Source organism: Chelonia mydas, chromosome 7 (assembly GCF_015237465.2).
Source record: "Chelonia mydas isolate rCheMyd1 chromosome 7, rCheMyd1.pri.v2, whole genome shotgun sequence".
NCBI classification, from domain to species: domain Eukaryota; kingdom Metazoa; phylum Chordata; order Testudines; family Cheloniidae; genus Chelonia; species Chelonia mydas.
The window spans coordinates 39,751,370-39,773,500 of NC_057853.1; the positions used below are offsets into that span (position 1 = coordinate 39,751,370).

General features: G+C 39.1%; 1 protein-coding gene across 17 annotated transcripts in view; it reads right to left on the reverse strand.

Annotated features, from left to right (window-relative positions):
- Positions 1–22,131, reverse strand: part of ATP2B2 (ATPase plasma membrane Ca2+ transporting 2) — a 708,548-nt gene that overhangs the window by 402,113 nt on the left and 284,304 nt on the right. For 3 of the 17 annotated variants that reach the window (XM_043550963.1, XM_043550958.1, XM_043550960.1), the window contains exons 1-2: positions 14,601–14,891; positions 14,419–14,503 (exon numbers count right to left, since the gene is read on the reverse strand). The exons of 4 other annotated variants lie outside the window; for them this stretch is intronic. The gene's annotated coding sequence lies outside the window, so the exon portion shown is untranslated. Of the gene's footprint in view, positions 1–14,418; positions 14,504–14,600; positions 14,893–22,131 lie in introns of those variants that run through there. 10 more of the 17 variants (XM_043550964.1, XM_043550965.1, XM_043550966.1 and 7 more) reach the window with 9 other exon arrangements.

Sequence of the window (22,131 nt, forward strand, 5' to 3'; positions counted from 1 at the left end):
TAGGGTCCCCTCCCAGAGCTCCCATTTCTGAAAAAAAGAAAAACAAAACCAAACATATGAACTAGTGACATCTTTCTCCTCTTGTGGATGGCTGGTTTACCTTTTCAGGAAAAGTGTGGGCCTTGCAAGTTGGCCTCAAGCTCTCACATTCTTCAGATGACTTCAGCTACACAGGTTTCAGAGTGGTAGCCGTGTTACTCTGTATCAGCAAAAAAACCGAGGAGTACTTGTGACACCTTAGAGACTAACAAATTTAGTTAGTTTGCTACAGAGGTTGCTGATGTCACAGCATTATCCAAGGCTTCTTACTTTCCTTTGGCAGCGTTCATCTATCTGCAGTAATAGAATTCTTGAAAAAGAATTCTGTTTGTGTCCACCTTGCACAAGGAGAATGGAAATAACACTAGGGCTGGTTAGTACTGTCTGATCTCACTTTACCACATATTAAATCCCATTTAACTTTGGGAAATGACAACAAATTGGGAAATGGTCACTTCCTTATACACCAACACCCCTTACAATGATAGCATCATTGCCTGCCTCAAATGTTTACAAGATAATGGACAACACTTAGATATTCACCCCAGACATCGCCAAACTCATCCGTTTCATCCTCATCCATAACAATTTTTACTTTTAACAACAAACACGTAGCCCCAACCATGGGAACAGCCATGCATACTAGGATATCTCCTCAATATGTCAACATCTTCATGGGTCACCTTGAAAACGAATTTCTGGACAAATGCACCACAAAACCAATGATCTATCTGAGATGGATCAATGTTAATTTTATCCCCTGGACATACGATCTATACTCCCTCACAGATTTACGCCATAACTTCAACCACCGCCACTCATCCATTAAACTCTCTCCATAACACTCCCACACTAGCATCAACTTCCTAGGCACCACAATCAGCTTCAACTGTGGAACCCTACAGACAACTATACACAAGAAACCCATGGATCATCACACCTACCTTCACAGATCCAGTAACCAGCCCAAACACACTAAGAAATGTGTTATCTACAGCCAGGCACTCAGATATCACAGAATATGCTATGAGGAGAAAGTCTGGGAAATATACACTTTAACACACTCAAAACCACATGCACAAAACAACACTCCACCAGAGAAGTAGATCGCATCATGGAACGGGCCACCCATATCCACCAAGGGAACCTGCTGCAATACAGAAATAAAAACCCCTATGACTGCACACCCTTAGTTGGGGTATCAAATGGGGTGTCAAACCATTACAACCCACACTTGATGGGTACCCCATCCTGAAAAATAATCTTTCTTGAACCCCCTCTTCTGGCCTTCAAACAACCCCCAGACTCATCATCAGAAGCAAGCTCCCAACAGTAACCAGGACGCACCAACTCAAAGCTGCATCAGACTCTGCCAGAACAACAGATGCAAAACCTGTAGATATATCTCTACTGTTACAATGATCAACACTTTCCACAACACACCTTTCAAGATCCATGGGTCTATCACATGTGGTATGCCTCATCCAGTGCACAAAATGTCCCAATAACTATGTGGGTGGAACCAGACAATCACCGTGCTCTCAAATGAGCTCAGACAGAAAAATGATCACCTGTGAGTGAACATTTTCACAGGCCATCACTCCATATCTGATCTCTCGGTTCTCATCCTCAAGGGAAATTTGCACAACGTCTTCAAGCAATGAGCCTAGATTCATAACTTTTCTAGACACTAAAAATCATGGGCTGAATAGAGACACTGGATTTATGGGTTACTACAACACTCTGTAACCTACTAACTTCCCCTCCCAGCTTTTCCCCTCCGCTCTTATGACTAAAGAGGTGTTAATGGGTCACTTGAAGTGTGTGTTAACTACTTATGCAAAACACTCTGTTCCACTTCTGGTTTCAGAGTAGCAGCCCGTGTTAGTCTGTGACCGCAAAAAGAAAAGGAGGACTTGTGGCACCTTAGAGACTAACCAATGTATTTGAGCATACGCTTTCATGAGCTACAGCTCACTTCATCAGATATGCTCACGAAAGCTTATGCTCAAATAAATGTGTTAATCTCTAAGGTGCCATAAGTACTCCTTTTCTTTTTTCTTGTATTTGGCTGTAACACTGAGTACATTTCCCAGACCTGTAGAAGAGCTTGTCTCTATCACCAACGGAAGTCCAATAAAAGATATTGCCTTACCCAGCTTGTGTCGCTAATAAATTAGGAAATAACACTTAGTGGTCACATTTTCCTTAATATTTACTTTAAAAAATGTTAATGGCTTTGTCTTTTTAAACTATAACAGGAGCCTTTTGCCCCACTAAAAATCCTAGACTTCATCATTAATGTCATTTCCATTACTGTTGAAATAAAAGCTAAAGGAGTTATAAATACATGATGTTATAATTACACTGATTATTTTGGGGAATATATGAACCCAATTATGTTCTGTATTGCAATTATTTACGTCTAACAATCTGACAAAATTATATGGATTTATTTATAGCTTGGGGAGGGGTTTTTGTGGTTTTATTTAAAATATGGATGAATATCACGATGTGCATAATATCCTGGAAAAATTGTCCAAGGACAGGAATGGGGGCTTGAAAGACAAGTCTGTGAGGTTCTACCCCTATCTAACACAAACCTCTTCTGTAGCTCAGAGGAACTGACTTGTCAGATAAATACCTCAGTTTAATCATCCACAAAATAGGTATATTACCACTAGTAAAATAGGATTGTTGTCAGGCTTCAATATTTTTGTTCACTATATTTATAATAAATCCTCAGCATAAAGGTACTATGCAAGTACAAAGTAGAGTTGAATCTCTTCAATGTGCACTTCAGTAACTTACACAGAAAAATCATGCCTACTTTTCTGAAAATATTTAATAGAGGCCCTAATTCAGCAAGGTACTTAAGCACATGCCAAAATTTAAACACTTGAAAATGAGGCCTGTATGAGTACCTTGCTTAATTGGGATCAGAGAGCTGTAGTGAGGCCCCATATTACTACAGCTTCATTGCCTCTATGAATATGGATGTATGCTATAGAACACTTACTAGTTTTCTAAAGAGTTATATCTTAAATAATTAAAACTAAGCTACGTTTGCTAAATGAACAAATTATTGTGTATCTCAAGCATTAATTGTATTTATTTGCCTCCTTTTTAATCCTCAAAAATTCAGTAGTTCATATCTCCAAGTCATTCGTGTGAATTAGCAAAGTTCTACCGTATTAGTAATTACAACAAACAGCAAAGTCTGAATTCAAGTAATGGAAAAAGTTAAGTGTATTAAGCTATAGATATGGCAATCAAAATACTAAGTAGCATGAGTTTAAACGTGTTTTTGAATATAAATATAATTTTACATGCACTATTAATGGTGCTAATTTAATAAGATTAAAAAGGAATGTTATATAGAGTAAGATGTTGCATGACTATTCCTGTATTTCATAGCACCTAAATAAGGTCAATATTAATCCTGAAATAAGTTGTAAGGAATTGTATGAATTTTGAAATAGCTATGTGCACTTTTTGCTACATTTTTTTAAAAAAGTTTATGAACCCCAAACACACAAATTTCTTGGCAATCTTAAATCCTATTTGGGAGTAACAAACTGTGTTTGAAAATGGTTGTCAAGGATGATTCTTTTATGTTAAGCAGAGCGGTGCTTGACAGCAATTTTCAGTCACAGTAGTAGTATCCATCACCTTAGTACCGGCATGCCTCCCAAATACTTAAAAACCACAATAGCACACACTACATCTTCCTTCCTTCCTTCTCAGACTTGAAAAGAAGTGACTCAATTAACGTACAGGGGTTGTGATGTGGTGTGTGTCCAATTTCATGCTCATTCTTATATCTTGCAGACATGAGTTCCATAGCTCCTAAGAAGTCTGTATCTCTTGTACTCACAAGCCTCCCCCTTTTCGTTGTTCTATTGGAACATAACTATCATGGAAGGTCATGGTCACAGGGAGAGAAGAGGTATGTCAGAGAGATGACTCAAACCTATGCAGACTTTTGAATATAAGGGCAGAGACCTTGAAATGGACTCTATATTGCCAGGGAATCCACTGCAGCAAGCAGAACAGGAAAATGTTATGCTTACCCTCCTCAGTGTGTGTGATTAACCTAAAGAGAAAAATCATCTGGCTGCTGGCATTAAGGTTCCTGGGGAGCTAGTTATGAGGCTCAACAAAACCAAAAAAAGTCAGTGAGGAAGGGACTGGATATGGTGTGCGTGACAGGGAGTTTGTTACTGTTTACACATGAAAGAGTAACTTTGAATGGAGCTAAGCTACACAGTAAATTAAAACAAGTATTTTATATTAAACTGTCAGTTCTCCTGTGTCTGTGGTGTGCATAAACAAAAATTTCAAATGCAGAATATTAAAGAAACTAAACAAATAGAAGAAGAGTATGAGTGCCTTCGCCTGTCAAGGATGTCTACAGCTGCTATTGCTCTTTGGTTTTCACTTCTGTGGGTTTTAGTGCATGGTGACCAAAACAATGAAAGGAGTACCGTGAAGAATGAGGAAACAGCTTTAGCCTTCACAGGTAGCTTGAATGGTAACAGATGGTTTTGCAGCCATTTCTATGGTCTCTTGCCTTTTGGCCCGAGCTCATTATAGGATATTCCTCTCTCCACAACTGATTCATTTCTTCTCCTTCCTTTACTTATCACATTTCCAACGACCTTTTCCTCCTCTCATCCTTAGTCCAGCAGTGACAAAAAGTTTGCTCAACTGAGGGCCTGGAAATGCCCAGAATAGCATCAAATGTTTAGCACAGTGGTACAGTCTATGATCATTACAAGTCTTGATCCTCATGCCAATGTTGATCCTAATGCCACTATTGTTGCCTGTGGGCTGTACCTTGGTACTAAAGGAAGTGATGGTTGTGGGCTATATTTTACAGTGCAATACATTCTATTTGGCCCACATGCTTCACGATTTATGACCTGACCTTCAGGAATCCTAATACCTCCTACAGAGTGCCGAGCCCCTTTGGTTCCCATGGAGACGTTTCTATACTGCAGAGCAGACTCTCAGAACCTTGCAGGCATGCTATTATCTCCCACCCTAAACTCAAAGTACCACAAACTCTCCTACCAGAGGAGAAAACAGAGCTATATTTCTGGGTAAATTTATTTATTAATTCATTGATAGCCTTTTTAGCTTTTTTTTTTTTAAGTTTGTATTACATTTCCTCTCCTTCCAGGGTCTCACAACTAAGATTCTGAAAGCATACTGCTGACCTGATGATGTGGAAAAAGCTGAAGTACTCAATGCTTTTTTTGCCTTGGCCTTCAGACAAAGTCAGCTCCCAGACTGCTGCATTGGGCAGCACAGTATGGGGAGGAGGTGAGCAGCCCTCAGAGGTGAAAGAACAGGTTAAGAACTATTTAGATATGCTGGACATGCACAAGTCCATGGGTCTGGATCTAATGTATCTGAGGGTGCTGAGGGACTTGGCTGATGTGATTGCAGAGCCATTGGCGATTATCTTTGAAAACTCATAGCAATCGGGGGCGGTACCGGACAATTGGAAAAAGGCAAATATAGTGCCCATCTCTCTCTCTCTCTTTTTTTTTTTTTTTTAAAAAGGGGAAGGAGAATCCAGAGGAATACAGACTGGTCAGCCTCACCTCAGTCCCTGGAAAAATCATGGAGCAGGTCCTCAAGGAATCCATTTTGAAGCACTTGGAGGAGAGGAAGGTGATCAGGAACAGTCAACATGGATTCACCAAGGGCAAGTCATGCCTAAGCAACCTGATTGCCTTCTATAATGAGTAACTGGCTCTGCAGATATGTGGAAAGAGATGAACGTGATATATCTTGACTTTAGCACAACTTTTGATATGGCCTCCCACAGTATTCTTGCCAACAAGTTAAAAGAGTATGGATTGGATGAAGGGACTACAAGATGGATAGAAAGCTGGCTAGATCGTTGGGCTCAACGGGTAGTGATCAACGGCTCGATGTCTAGTTGGCAGCCGGTATCAAGTGCAGTGCCCCAGGGGTCTGTGTCCTGGGGCCGGTTTTGTTCAACATCTTCATTAATGATCTGGAGGATGAGTTGGATTGCACCCTTAGCAAGTTCGCGGATGACACTAAGCTGGTGGGAGAGGTAGATATGCTGGAGAGAAGGGATAGCGTACAGAGTGACCTGGACAAATCGGAGGATTGGGCCAAAAGAAATCTGATGAGGTTCAACAAGGACAAGTGCAGAGTCCCACACTTAGGATGGAAGAATCCCATGCACCCCTACAGGCTGGGGACCGACTGGCTAAGTGGCAGTTCTGCAGAAAAGGACCTGGAGATTACAGTGGACAAGAAGCTGGATATGAATCAACAGTGTGTCCTTGTTTCCAAGAAAGACAACGGTATTGGGCTGCATTAGTAGGACTGATTATTCCCCTCTATTCAGCACTGGTGAAGCCACATCTGGAGTACTGCGTTCAGTTTTGGGGCCCACACTACAAAAAGGATGTGGACAAACTGGAGAGAGTCCAGCAGAGGGCAACAAAAATGATTAGACGGCTGGGGCACATTACTTATGAGGAGAGGCTGAGGGAACTGGGATTATTTAGTCTGGAGAAGAGAAGAGTGATGGGGGATTTGATAACTGCCTTCAACTATTTGAAGCAGGGGTCCAAAGAGGACAGAGCTAGGCTGTTCTCAATGGTGGCAGATGACGGAACAAGCAGCAATGGTCTCAAGTTAGAGTGGGGGGAGGTCTAGGTTGGATATTAGGAAACAGTATTTCACTGGGAGGGTGGTGAAGCACTGGAATGGGTTACCTAGGGAGGTGGTGGAATCTCCATCCTTAGAGGTTTTTAAGGTCCTGCTTGTCAAAGCCCTGGCTGGGATGATTTAGTTGGGGTTTGTTCTGCTTGGAGCAAGGGGTTGGACTAGATGACCTCCTGGGGTCTCTTCCAACCCTAATCTTCTATGATTCTATGACCTGGTTATGACTCAGATTAAGACCAGAAATGGAAAAAATTGACTTTATCCTCTTATATTTAACTTTCACTTTCTCTAAGTGAAAGATAAGAGGGAAATAAAATGTGCTTAAAGAGCAACTACACATCATGAAAGGGTGACATTATATTTGCATTCTTTACATCCAAGCAATAAATAAAAGCAAATATGCTTCACCCTATCCCTAAAATTCTTATTATTAAAGCAACAGCTTTAATAATACCCTCCTAACCCATAAGGGACCAATAAAAGAGGGCTGGATGTGTCAAGACCTCATGCACTGAATTTTAATGCTTCAAAAGACTGTTGGAAAAAATAATCTGAATTATTTTCCATTTTCCTACCATCTTTTCTGATATCATGTCATTGTGTTTTGGATTAAATATTTTCAGTATGTTTTTAAAAGGCAAAAACAGGACTCCTAATTTATTTTCATTTTATATAGTAAAGTTAAGGAGAAGGAACTTCTAGTATCAATCCAGGAAAACCCCCTGCAAACCCAGCCCAGCTGGCCATTGTCCTGCAAGTCTGTACGGAAGGAATGCCTACGCAGAATTTTTATTTCTGCAATTCTCCTGCTTCAGTGTCTTAACCTCTTGGCATTCTCACTGCTTCTATTAAATAAAGCTGATTTGGCACAACCATCTCAACCTGCAGCTGTCTGCATAATAATAATTCACCATTACATTATTACAGAAGCAACTAGTCATAGCACAATGCACATGCACTATATGTTTTTTCTGGAATGAAGTCAGAACCAGAATCTTAACCAAGGGCTAACGACTCTGCATACAGTGCAAGAAAATGCACACAGTTCTCTTCAGCATTTCACAGGCTGTATCTTGTGAGCTGTTCGTAAACTAATGTCCTTTTCAGCATTAGAGAAAAATAAAGTGGCAATTCCATTTCATTATGAGTGCCAACATGGAATAATCATCTCATTGCAACTGTATGCTATTGGTCCCTTAGCATCAAACATCAATAGGGATATTTTTAGAACAACGTGCAGAATCATTCATTATAATTCAAGCAGCGAAAAGAAATGTAGTAAACACGCAGTGTAAAATTAAATGCCTCTCTTCAGTCAGGACAACAATTTCTTCCAAAGCTGACTTACAAATGCTACAAATCAATGTTTTCTCCTGACATTTTGGACTGCACGCTTCCCCAGCAAGTTGGAATAGCTGACTGGAAACACCATTCTTTTCTAATTATGTACAGTATAGGAAGGATACATTTCTAAACAGCAAAGATGACAGGATGGTGGTAGCATATTATTGCACTAACGTGAGCATCTAAGGTTATACCACAGACTACAACCATTACAATCTATTCGTCCATCCTGTAAGACGAACTCCGTACACCAAGTACTGCACATGCCAAACCAAACAGATCCTGTATGTCTGAACAATGCAACTTTTTTTTTTTTTTACTGAAGGTCTGTGGATATCTCAAAAACTTTGGCTATCACAAATATGGAAACCAGCATTCAACCAGCTTTCACAGGCCCTGGGGGAGGAAGAGAGAAGGAATTAAGGTGATCATGAGACCTAAATCTCTGCCAACTGGGAAGAGGGTTTGAAGCAATCAGCTTGCTGATAGGCTCATCTCTCCTTTGCACAGAGGGTATTAGCTGTGTGGGCAGGTGGTGGGAACACTGGTACTCCCAGTCAGTATGAGGGGGTCATGGATCAATGTTCATGTCATGCTCGGTCAGTACTCAGCCCAGGGAAGCTAATGATCCAACCAGCGGACCAAATGCAGTGATGAATCCGGGTCACGTGCCATGTGAAGCACATAGCGTCTCCTGTTCTTCTTAGCATATGCGCAATGAGAACACCTATGTAACGCTTCAAGGGCTAGTGTGTGGAATTTGATTGGCATTTTGACTAATAAGCATGCTTTGTGGTCGTTTTAGTTGTAGGCTTCCCCGCATGCTACGGACTGTTCTTGACCTCAGATGTGGAGATCAGCAATGAATTTTTCTGCCACTGTAGATCAGTGGTACCAAGGTGGTATGTGGAGGAATTTATTCTTCACCTAGAACACTCAGTAAACTGGACTAGTTGTTTTTTAACACTATTTTAAACAAGAAAACTGAGTGCTGTCACCAATAACATGGCTGTTGTGTCAACTTCTAACTTTAGTTGGGGAATATTAATGGGTTTGTCAACTCAGGAGTAGCAGAAGTCATTTAGCGTTGTAATGCATTGTGGCCCTGAAATTTATTCCAACCTAAGCCCAAAGCTGGGAATTGAGTTGCACTATGGGGCACAATAAGAGTGAGAACAAGAAGGGCTTTCCATACGGAAGATACGTCTTGTTCTGGTACAAATCTTCCTACGGGGACAGAGGGCTTGTTGGGGAATACCATTTGGACTGGTGAACTGGGGCTTGAAGGGCCAGTGAGTGGAACAAAAAATGTCTGTACTGGGCTGTTTTCTTTTTCTTCCTTCATAGTTTCATAGAATTGTAGGACTGGAAGCGACCTTGAAAGGTTATCTAGTCCAGTCCCATGCACTCAAGGCAAGACTAAATATTATCTAGATTTTTTTGCTCATTTGTTTAATACATCTTCAGCAGCATTCAAACCAAACTGAACTCCATAGAGGTTTTTACTGACCTCTCACTTCACTGGTAAATTTTAATGTCTAGTGGAGCAATAGTGGTCAAATATTCAGTTATTTAAAAATAACCCACCTAAGTTTTCATGGAACATGTGTTTAACAAACATGACAAAAGAAAATAAAGTTTAATGGGTATTTTCATTATATCTAAAATAATTTACTCAACATTTTTTGCCATCATGTAAATACAATGACTTATCTTACTATATACTGAAGGCATTTCTATCTAAGATTTTATGCCAGGCCACCACCATAGTACTGGAGCATTACAAATGGATCGGAATATTGTAGTTTGCACACCATTAGTGGAACACACACCCAGGGTATTGAATAGATTTTTCACTTTAGAAACACAAGAAAATGTGATGAATCATTTTGATGCAAGTTGTTTGCTGTGGTCCAAGTCCTATAGTCTAAACTCAGTCTGTAATCAAGCACTGAAATCAAGGAGAGTTTTGGCTAAATAAACATTTGGCCCCAAGTGGATTTACATTTGCTACTGCTATATATTTTAGCATACCAATATTCCAAAAGCTATTGCAACTGGTGTTAGTTTAATGATGCTACTAGTGAGGGATATTAGAGGTAACATGCTCTAGTAGACTGAGCACACAACTGGGAGTTCTAATCCTGACATTGCCACTGACTGTCTGTGATACTTTGGGCAAGTCACTTAGGGCTGCTCTACACTGGAAACTTACATCAGCACAGCTACGTCTCTCAGGGGTGTGAAAAATCCATACCCCTAAGTGATGTAGCTATGCCAACCTAATCTCTGGTGTAGAAAGCATTCTTCCATTGAACTAGCTACCATCTCTCGGGGAGGTGGATTACCGACGCCACTGGAAGAACCCCTCCCAAAGGCATAGGAAGAATCCACACTGAAGCACTACAGCAGCACAGCTTCAGCTGTGCCACTAACATTTTCAGTGTAGACATATACAGAGAAATGAAGGATATCTCAGTGTCCCCCCCCCTATGAAATGGAGAAAATTCTTAGCTCCCAGTGTGAAATTACAATTGCCCCAATTGATCCTTCAATGTGCTTTCTCACAACTGCTTCCAGGATTGCTGTTGCAGCCCAGTGATACAACACTTCTGTTCCTTTTCTGGGTAACAGGCACTTTGAAGTAGGGGACATACTGGTTAGAGAGACGCTTACTTGCCTGAAGTGTGATAAAACAGAACAGTATTTTGCAATTTGGTTACCATTTCTCAAACATGCTGTCTTGGATACCCAGGTGGCCAACCCATATAAATTAGGGTTCTTATCTTATTGACCCACAGTTTCATACTGAAGTTTATTTTATCTTTTCTGACGATGGCACACTTTTGTAACTATCCTTCTATTGCTATTTTAAATTATATATTGCTGCTGTTCATTGACTATCTTTGCAACTATCTACGCCATTTCTTTTTCTTCATCTATAATTTTATAAAACAAAATATAAAAACTGAAATATTACTATTGCTAAAGAACTTTCCCCTTACATCCATATGACTGTTACCAGTCTAATTTTCCAAACAAAATTAGAAATTATGTATACTTATGCATGTTTTGCACCAAATTGCTTTACATAACAAAAACAGTAAAATGCCCATTGTTCATAATTATTACTATATGTATAAAAATACCAAATGAAATGTATATATGAGTAAGTTATAATAGATAACTTTTAAGTAAGAATAATGTAAAATAAGTAAAACTTAGCCTAACAAAATATCTCAAATAGCTGTGTTGAGCAATATGCTATCTATGAGCAAGACACACACACACACACACACACACAGAATCTCACAGTATACACCTCTGCATCCCATTTACAGTATAGAGTGCAACTGCTGTTACATTTTAAGGCTTTAGCAAATGGACTCTAAAGTAAGATTTGCTAATTGCTAGCACAATGCCTGGCAAGGAGGTGCTCAAAAGGCAGCACAGGTATTTTCTGTTTCTTGATTAGCAGCCAGACCACGCTGAAGCCTCCATTCAAAGTAGATTTATTGCTACCTTATTGGCTTAAGGAAAAGAATCCTATTAAAAGCACAAAGGATGCTGTCATTAACTTTACCACCAAACTCTGAACTATGATTTAACCAAATCAAGCTAAAATGAGATGTTTTAAAAATAAGTATTTCACTCATATTTTTCTTCTATTCAATTGGCGCTTTGGTTTTTTTAATTAATTCAAAACCTAGTCATTTAAAAGCTAAATCTTTTTAAGCCTGACCAGATAATGTAGGATATTAATGTAACTAACAAACATTTTTCCCATTCTCTAAAAGTAAATCTGAAAAGCAGAGCAGTATGAGCTAAGTAAAAGTATGGTGCACATCCTTCCTTGCTTCTGAAAATATTTGCTTTAAAACTTATTAGATATAGCAATATGTTAAAGGTAGAGTTGAAACACTTCAGTACAAGGTCCCCTTGTAGGGTAAATCAGCTGTCATCCACTCTCAGAGCATTGCTGTAAGCTACACGTAGGGAAATGTATTTAAATGTATTAAGAAAGTTAGGTGCAATTTAAATACATAAAAGAAGTAGTTACAAGGTCATGTCCTTTTAATAATTTTTTGTGGAATTTGCAATGATTATATCTATACCTACAGAAAGTGCAACTACAGTAATTTGGCTATTTAAAGCTATTTAAATTTAATTACAGCTATTTAAAGTGAGATCTGAATAAAGTACGAACACATTTCTTTTACTAATTATGACAAAAACAAACAGCAGAACACGTCATCACACTTTCAGAAACCAAATTACAGGAGGAAATCCAGCATAAAAATCAGCCAAGATTCTATAGCATCTTAAAAGGTGTCCAGAATATTTTAAATGTGGGATGGAGGGAGAAAGAAAATTAACCCTCTGAGACTGTTTCCAAGATGCATGGTGAGAAATTCAAAGAGAAATGCACTTACAAAAGTCATTGTGAAAGCACTTAACAGTCTGATGTCCAGCACAATATTACCATGTTTTCCCTAACCTGTAATTAATGAAAATTTTAAACTGTCCTCAAAAGCTGTCTCAATACGTACCCATAAACCCTTTTAATATGTGTATAAAATATGGGAGATAGCCACTGTCCATGTGCAACTGGAAAAAATTGACCTTTCCAGTGGAAATGTAAGTATATTTAACTCTGATGTGCTGGGCCAAAATCAATTCTCTACAGGAATTCGGGGGGGGGGAAATAAGTCATGCAGCATTACAGTGTAAAATTTTTCTAGAACCCATATTCTCATGCGTTATTTGCAAACCTATTTGTTTTACCAGCACTCCAGCGCAAAGATGAAACACTTTCTTCACAGATAGCAATTTCCACCAAAATGAGAAGAATGTGAACAAAGTAAAAGCTGTATGTGATCAAAGACCTGCTAGATTCCTGAGTCAAGCAGTTCTCGTGAGCAAGGTAGGAGAGCTAGTCATGCAAACGGACGACCTTTCACAAAATTAAATTCTAGTCAAACACATCTTGCAATATAAGGTATTACGAAGCAGGTCTGTAAGCTTTCTTTCCAGATAAAAAAGAAAAAAAGTTCTTATTTTAAGCACCATTCATCAATCTCCTACTTCATATTTCCACTATTAACCAAATATTCTAGAAGTGAAGGCACAATTTTTCCACACTGAGCAGGTCTGCTATCTTACAAACAGCCTAATCAGTATAATGCCTTCTTCATCCTTTAATATAATCAGTAAAGGGATGTAATCAAAAGGTTGAACAATCATAAGTCTTGATAAATACACACTCCTTCTTGTGTAAGTGTGCATGGTGAAATGAGGAGTTTCATTATGAAAGAATGAACAATTCTTTTTAGCAACTTCATAACTTACCTTCCAGAAGGGAAAAAAAACACTGGGCTAAGCATCTGCTTCTGACAGTTCAACGGTTCCAAGACCGCCTAAAGTAACCATCTCATTAGTCAAAGGTAGCAATGTGTATTTTAAAAGTAACTGGCTAAGCTTGTATAGGACAACTTAAAGTCACTAAATCAAAGGCTGGACAACAGATTGACTGCTGCCTAGTCCAAGTCAGACAGATGAACTGTCAGTTCCGCAACCAGAGATCAAACAGGCAGAATCTCCCTTTACATAATGGGCAAAGACTCCAGTAATCTTACCTGTTTTTGTTAAAGCATTATACTTATGATCTGTATAAAGCTTTTCCAGGCAGTATTCATTAAAGATTTTTTTAATTTTTCTTTAAAAATCTGATCTGTGTATAGAACAACAGCTATTACATCATATCCCACAGAAAGGCTTTTTTCAGGAAACACTTGCCATACTCTAAAAATTACCATGAAATTCCCTACCTTTATATGTAACAGTATACTCTAATCCATCATAATGTAAAGGAGCTATGATTTTTATCTCAACATTTCTCTACTTTTAAAAGTGCACCTTAAAAATTTATGACAAGCTGTGAAAAATAAACCCATTTCGGACTTGAATCTTTTCAAATAAAAACTTGCTATATACCTTTGTCTAGCATAAGGTCATACATATTATGGTCATATTAGTTACATTTATCAGCCAAAAAGTCTCTCTGTACTTCTGATGTTTTAGAATGTATTTTTTGCACTCTGTTTAAAAAATCACTAACATTTGAATACCAATAATGATAAAAGCACCCACATGTTTTCTCATTATTAAATAACTGGTTTAAGCAAAATCATTACCACTTTGACTTGAAAAAAAGAAAAAAATCTATACTCTATTTTCAACCTCCAAAATCTCATTGGATTATTTCTGCCATGCAGTTTCTGTTTCTTCTTAAATAATATTCTATAGAAGTTGAATTACCTTTCCAGAGATTCATAGGACATGAACTAAAATCTAATGCATCATTCAAACCAAGTCTCCACACCATTTTCTCATCAGCTTCTGCCTCCAAGAAAAAAAGAGAATTGACAAATAAACAAGCACAGAACAGACAGGGGAATGCTCTTATTTTTTATTTTCATGCTGTGGATGTCGCTACTTACTTGGCTAAGATATCATCACAAATCCAAAATGATTTCAATTACACAGCGGAGTAATCACTGTTCGGCATCTGTAAGGGATTGATAAGCTGAGCTACATTACAGGAGTCCCTCTGCAGACTGTACCATTCCTGACCAAGCAGGTGGGGGAGAGAGCTGATATTTCTGTCAGAGCATCTTGCTAGCAGAGTGCAAGCACAGGGTACATGTATTGCCTGCGGTTTAAGACTGCTGAAGAAGGAAGGCGAACAGCAGCTACAGTAAGGGAAGAAAATGTTGCTCTGTAAGGAAAATGGACTGAACCACCATGTTGTTGTTTGTGGTTTTAATACTTCCCTTGGGATAATGACAAAAACGGAAGATGGCAAACTACCAGGAATATGACACTTACTCCGAAACGGGAGAAACCTTCAAGGACAAGGACTGTCAAGTTCTATCACTATCATTTGAGAAGAAGGAGGGGGGAAAGGTTCTGTATGGAGGGGACTAGAGGAGGTGAGGGAAAGCAACAAATTCACTTCATCTTTACAGTGATCAGACACAGGCTGCAGAGCTATTTTCTGAATTTCAGGTTATAGACCAAGTGCTTTCCAATTTATTTTTTTAATTTAGTGACAAATTCAACAGCCACGAGAATGAACATTTCTGTATTTCAAATTATGTTACCTAGAAATCATATTTTACCAGAAATAAATATGTTTGCAAGCAAAGGTAAAAAACAAAAACAAGATCAGCACAACATAAATATATCCTGTAAATTCCTATTATTCCAGAAAAATGTTTTGTGCTTCTGGGTCTGCAGTATTCGTACAATATTTATGTTTATTTCACAGTATTATGCTCTTACACAAATTTAACAGCCAATACAGTACGAGCACATAGCCAGCACTAAATTTAATTTAAATTGATCTCATTAGCATGTATTGTAAAACCAAATAAACATATGGTAGTAATGTTCAGCATTTTTTACCGATTAGGACATAGGAACCCTTAATGCTTCATACTAAAAATATCAGGTTGTTGTTACTGGAGAGAACCATCCTTTTGGGGGGGGGCACAGTTTTCTTCAAACTGTAGCATCTAAAATGTTAACTTTTCACTTTGAGGAATTATTGCAAATTGTTTTGAGGCAGCTACTTTCTACGTAGTATTTTTAGAAAGTTACAACTTCACATCTGAAATTAACACATGAATGTACTGGGCTGGAGCTGTGGGGATATAAACTAGATTTCATACCATGCCATAGCTGTACAATAAGCATTTAAAGCACTTATTGTGAAAAAAATAATCCAACTGCTACAGGACAAAAGGAGAGCCACCTGTTCTTTCAAAACATTACATTTTACATATAACAGCACAGTTCATTACTGTCAACATTTGCCCCAAAGCATATGTACAGTGTAAGCATATTTACAAATGTCTTTTAAACATTCAAACTATTCACATGATCCTAGTCACTGTATTTTACAAACTACAAGCTCAGATTCTGCATGTGAAACAACACATTCTATACAGAAACTGACGAAATACAGAGGAAAATGCATCTGTTTCTTAAAGCATGTATAAACATTATGCCTCAAAGTTGAAAGCTTTTGTAGAGTATCCTAAGGACAGCAGTGTTTCGTGACTGCGCTGCCTCTTAGACAAGAGCGGGCAATTACAACTAAGCATACCTCCCTGAGCACTAATAGGAGTAGCTGTACTGATGCTCTGTCATCCTTGCTTACTTGCTGCTCAGAATATCAATTCAGCCAGTTAAACCAAAAGTCTGCACTGCACTGCACCAAAATGGAAGCTATTAAAAAAAAAAAACCCCAACCCTGCTAAGATTACTGATCAGAGAATTTTAATCTTTGTTGATCAATGGGGAAAAAAAAAGAGGTGAAAGTTAAAATGGGATTGGAACTAATACAGATTTTTCTAAAATGAAGCTGCCTTTATCATTGGAAAGCTTCAAGCAATACATGCATGTCATGACTTCCTATGCAGTGATATTGAGTTGCATTCAACATAGTTCTGCACACTCTTTTACTAAGCAAGTCTTTGTTTCTAACTGTGTCTTTAAGGAACTCTGAACCCAGTTTCACATCTGAAATCAAGCTAAACAAAGCAATCATAGCAGAAAAAATGTTACAGTTTAAGATGTGTTCCACTTAGGTTCAAGAATTGTAACTGCTAGTGCTCTCTACTACTCTGCTAGAGTGCCGGTACTGTATACTGCACATTTTCAGTTATTAGAAGCCAGATTTTTCCATGTATCTGAATACAAGTTCTCAATCTATTTTTAAAACCTAGAGGACTGATAATATAACTAAAGCCAAAAGATAATAAACAAGGCAGATTAAACAACAAAGTATTTGTTCAAGGTGGGGTTTGGGGTTTGGGTGGGGGGAAGAGGAGATCAATCAAAGGAAAGCTCTAACAAAATTTTAAAGCCCTTATTCAAGGCACCAGCTGTCGCCAACTAGCATATTTGTTCCAAAGACTGCGTATCATTGATGTACTGTACCTATAATGAAACTATTGAGTCAAACTTTTAGAAAATGCTTTCATTCTTTTTGTTCTGTAGATTAAACAGGGGGAAAGAAGGAAGGAAGAAAAATAAGTATATATTCAAGAAGGAAATATCCTAGCTATTTTTGTATGATGTAAATGAATTACTGAAGAACCATTCCGGGAAAACAAGTTTGCACATAAGTATTCCCAATGCTCATTTAACATAGGGCCTCAAAAGTGCTGTACCAGGTAACGTGATGATCTAGCTATTAACCTTGTTGCTAGTCTCATCAGTTAGGGGCCTATCTCCCAGTGCTGTGTGCATGTTACCGCCAGTGTTGGTATTACCTTCATCGTAATGCTATGAGTCATCTCGCTGTCACTGGGCAACAAGGGCCAGCTAAGATTACTGAGCAGAAATCCCACAAGATGTGCCTTCTGGAATAAGAATGGAGCGGCTAGATTCAGAGACTGCGCCCTGCACTGGGAGAGCAGTGCAGTTTTGTGTAGTTATATTTATCTTTCCTTGGGGCTCATACGTACAAAATCTTCAAAGATGCCACAGATCCTCTCATCAGACAAAACAAAGCTGCTGCAAAAAGCCAGCACTACTACAAAATCTGCACCAGGTAGTAGTCTGAATCCTCAAAGAAGAATGAAGTTTTACTTGCTGAAAAACTTAGTACATTATTACACTAGTCAAACCTCCTGATAGACTCCTTGCAAAACTGCCTAGCACAGGGAGTACCTGGTATACATATAGTGCAGATACTATAGTACTTGGGGAGACATCATCATGCGGTTTACACAGAACCCGTCAGTACACCTTTTGCGTCTAACCATTACAGCCCAAAATAACTTATGTTTGTTCCCAAGAATATACCACATCCATATTGCATATTAATACTACCAACAAAGTTCTGGATAACCCAGCCTTTCCTGGAACTAAGAAATCTCAGCTCTTTTTATTGATTTTGAAGGGGTTCAGAGGAATATAGTTTAGCTCCACCCAGCAACAACTTAACACCTAAATTCTTTGGTGCGAAGAATGAAATTAACCAAATTTTTATATATGTGATCAGCCACTTAAAACCACACCGCATGTAGAAGTATTAAAATGGTAGTTACCTAGAGAAATATTCAATCAGAACATGGATTAGATAGTATTATTTGTACTACCTTTTGTGATTAAAATTCCAGTTAAGGTGTTGAAAATGTTCTGTACTCACAGGTGCTGGAACTAGGGGGGCTGGGGATGTGGCAGCACCCCCTGGCTTGAAGTGGTTTCCATTATATACAGGGTTTACAGTTTGGTTCAGTGGCTCTCAGCATCCCCACATATAAATTGTTGCAGCACCCCTGCTTATACCAGTGGAATCCAGATACTTCTGTCCCACACCAGTAGCAAATGAGAACACAAAAATCATTCAGCAGTTAATATTTTAAAGACCAAGCCCTGCTTGTGCATACTGTATGGAAATAAATGTTACAAGGTCCAGGCTTTGGGGATTGGGGCATTATTTACAAATACGTTGTACGGATGTACTACCTAGAAATCAAATGTATTATTTTACCAGTGAAACCTCAGTATTTAGGCAACACTTTGTCATAGGACTGAGGGGCAACGTTTCTTAGATGTCCTGAAATTGTATCATTATCTTCTCTTATAAATTCCTATATTCTGGAAATTTTCTCCACTTGAGTCTCTGTATGAAAAATGATTACTGAAAAGATTTTTAGAAAGCCTAAATTTTAAGAGTTTAAATTGCTGTAAGACTGGTCACCCATCAGAGAGACCATAAAATCTTATTATTCAGCAAGGTGTCCTCTGCCTTATTCTCACAGAACAGGGAGTTCTGGCTATGAGATGGTTGAAATCCTGAGTGCTACACTACATAGAGTAGGAAACAAGAGACTTCTCATTTGAGAACGAAGCGGAAAGAAATTCTTTGAAATTAACCGGACAAAAGACCAACTGGCTAAAATAGACATGTGAACGCTTGGGAAAGCAAAGACAAAAAGGATGGTAGGATTGGGCTGTTGAACTAGAAAATACCACTGGCAAAACTCAGGTCATGACTACACTAGTGGTGCTTTATAGATATAGCTATACCGATATCGAACTTCTAGTGAGGACAGCTTATAGTGGCAGAGTTGCAAATTTGTCTATTCCTCCACCACCACCCTGCCCCACTCTCTTGCTCTCTCTCACTCACTCACACGCAGTATCAGTAAAAGCACAGTTTTGCTGGTGTAACGGTCTACCTTAGGACTTTCTGCTGGCTCATCTCTGACAATCAGAGATCACACCCCTGATCGACATTGCTATGCTGGCCAAGGTTGTAGTGTAGACATAGCCCAAGTAACATTGTGCTGGTGAGTCAAACTTCAACTGACTATTTTGAAAATAAGTGCCGAGCACATCCAGGTACTGGAGAACCCAGAAGACAAGACTTCCTCTGGCATAGCACTGTTGGTCAGGAGTTTGAAGACATGGGATCCCTGACCAACATAGCTGGGCCAGCAAAAGTCTCTAGTGTAGATGCAGTTATTCTAGCAAAACTGAGCTTTTGCCATAAAGCTTGTTTCACTTGGGTTGAGAGAGGTGTGGGGACAGAGAGAAATAAACTATACCACTAAAAGCACTGCTTTGCCATTATAAGCTACTTCCAAATTTAGGAGCACTTGGCCGATATAGTATATCAGTATGTGTATTCTGGTAAAGGGCTCCTAGTATAAACATGGCCTGTGTCTACTTTCTTTGAACAATTTTATTCCATGCATGCTGGAGGTTGACATCATGAGCAACTCTCATTTAGGACCCCTTTGAGAACAACAATTTAAGATAAGAAATTTTGGAGCATGATTTTAATACCTCTTGCAGAACCTTGGGACTAAGACAAAATTTTCAATGAGAAAAGGAGTAACGTCAGAAGTCAACAGCAGACTCCTGATATTTTTCTAATTTCAGCCCAGCCACTTAAAGCAGAATAGCAAACTGGCAGCCTTTCATATCTTAACCCCATGTTAAGTATCCTTACACCTTCTTGTCAACTATCTGAAATGGGGCACCTTGATTATCACTACAAAAGTTTTTTTTCCCTCCTGCTGATAATAGTTCATCTTAATTAATTAGCCTCAAAGTTGGTATGGCAACTTCCACCTTTTCATATTCTCTGTATGTATATATATCTTCTTACTATATGTTCCGTTCTATGCATCTGATGAAGTAGGCTGTAGCCCACGAAAGCTTATGCTCAAGTAAATTTGTTAGTCTCTAAGGTGCCACAAGTACTCCTGTTCTTTTTGAACTATTACTGTATGGGACACTACCCTTTCCTTTCAAGCAACAGTGTTTGAGAAAGCTGGACTGCTTTTTGGAGATATGATTGTTAAGTTACATTATATTATAATATTATCAAATATGGAATGTGAATGTTGCAGGTAAGTCTGTGTATTTACTGTTCCTTTAAATTGCAGCTCTATTATATGTATTGCATTTATTTTGCCACCCCACTACCACCAATAATTACTTCCCCTCCTAACCCATGAATGTCAGGAGTTGAGTCCAATTTCTAGCCCCACTTACCTCCTGGAGTTTTCCAAGCCAATCATACCTGACACACTATGCCTCAGCTCCTTATCCCATGCCACCAGAGCCCTTCACACCCAAATCTTGATTCCTCCCTTACCTTTTAGTCACTCCCCGGTAAGAGACTGAACTGACTCCTCACTTCCAGCACAAACCCCAATTTCTCTTTCCAGAATTGCTAGCAAGAGGTAATGTCATCCCTCTCCCCACAACACTCCTGATCCCCCATCCCATCACCTGCCATATCCCACACAAATTCCAACTACCTGTACAATTCTCAAATTCTTTGCTCCCTGCAGTGACTAATTACAGCCTTGCTTTTCCAGCTTGTGTTGCAGTATGCATATGTAGGCACTTTCGTTCCCCTGCCTGTCTCCACAGAACACTGTTAGTTATCATGGAGAAAGCAGCCCATTCCTGCATTCTCCTCTCTATGAACATGCAGGGCCACTTTGTCTGAGAAGGATGGATGAGGAGAAAGGCCCCCCAGACTCTTCTGAACACAGCAAAGGATAAGGAAAGTAGGGCCTATGACAGGAGGAACTGGAGTTCATAATTAGCTTGAACCTCCAAAGAAACTCACAGCGAACCTGGTTAACTGCTTATCTCTGCCAATGCAAGGCCAGAAGACACGGTGGGATGAACATACTGTCACAGTTCAGAGCAACTGTGCCTGTATTTCCCCTTGGTGTCCTAGCAAGAGCACTCACTCTCAGCTTCCACCTCCCCTCATGTTGCCTCTCTTGATTGAAGACATACATTTCATTCCCTTCTGGCCAGGATAGGTTCAGACTGCACAGTTCCCTGCCTTCCCTGTTTATTTCCCAGCAAAGACAGTTTGCCTAAAGTTAAACGGACCTGCTTGCTTTCTTGTCAGAGACTGATAACGGAGCAACTGCTACAGATATAAGTTACCACACAGCTCTTTCTACACAAGTGTACTTTATTCTTAAGATTAAAAGCATTAGAAAGCACATTAAAAACAATAAAGGAACCTTTACATACCAATACATTTACCTGAGTTCATCCCAACTCCAAAGTGGGCTTTGACAGGAAAAGTCTTTCAACACCCCATTTCCTTGTAGGTTTCCTTGTAGCTACAAGTTCTTCCCAGCTTTAGCTCAGAAAAATGAGTTATGAGGCCCAGTTTTATGAAGCCTCAGTTGGCCAAGTCCTTCCAATCTTTCCCTAAGGATTGGAATCCTCTGGGGACAAGAGGTCCTGGATCAGGAAAACCCCCTGAATCTGGAGAATGCATTTTGAACAAGTGTATGTGTTTCTCTCCAGGAGGAATGGCTACAAAGGTTGCTAATGGAGGAAGTTCACTAGCATCCCTCCTCCTACTAGAGAGGGTACATAGTGCCACATCTACTCATACACAAGTGTCTTTTTTAATACAATGTACCACAAAGGTGTTAACCCTAATTCAATAAATGGTAACTTAAT